The sequence below is a fragment of the Gregarina niphandrodes genome, assembly GCF_000223845.1.
Source record: "Gregarina niphandrodes unplaced genomic scaffold scaffold00010, whole genome shotgun sequence".
Taxonomy (NCBI): Eukaryota; Apicomplexa; class Conoidasida; order Eugregarinorida; family Gregarinidae; genus Gregarina; species Gregarina niphandrodes.
In genome coordinates, this window is record NW_011645780.1 from 1 (window position 1) to 738 (window position 738).

Sequence of the window (738 nt, forward strand, 5' to 3'; positions counted from 1 at the left end):
ATTGGGCGGCACTTGCGTTTTAACAACAAATGTGTTGCCTCTTTCGAGGACACGAAACACCGCATTGCTGTCGAAAGTAGAAAGCCCCATATTTGAAATTTGTCCTGCCGACAATCCGAACTTAACTTCCTTTTCCGATGTCCTAAACGTGACGTTCGCGATGTTGATGGACCCTGATATGTCTGGCTGCGGGAACGCTTCGATGATTTTCAGTAGCGGAAGGCCTTCAAACAGAGTAAACCAAGACCCTGTTCCGGCAGATTTGCAATTGTAAATCTGCCGGAACAGGGTCTTCACTGCTTCTTCTATTTTGAGGTTTCCGCGGGTTCTTTCTGCCAACACCAAGATTGCTGAATCAATGACAGACAGTTCTTTGGTGCGACTGCTGGCGACTTGGTTTGTCGCTGCTTGTTGGCGATCGACTGCTTTAGATGACGGTTTGTCCTCTGTGATAGTCTCCCTAGATGTTTGGAATGCCGCTCCTTGATCTTCAGTTTGGTCATCTTCATCTTGCTCGGTGTCAATTCTCGCTCGTTGCATTGCGCCCACATCCAGCACTGCCATTCCTTCTGCAGTGGGATCAGGCAAAACGTCCGTTGCACCCCCTAACAATTCTTCCAGGTCCTTGGAGTTCGCTGATCCTCTTCTATTGGCTGCCATACTTCTCTTAACTCGTTCCCCTAGTCCAAACCAACGGCATAAACAGATGACCAGACCGACCAAGAGATAGCAGAAATG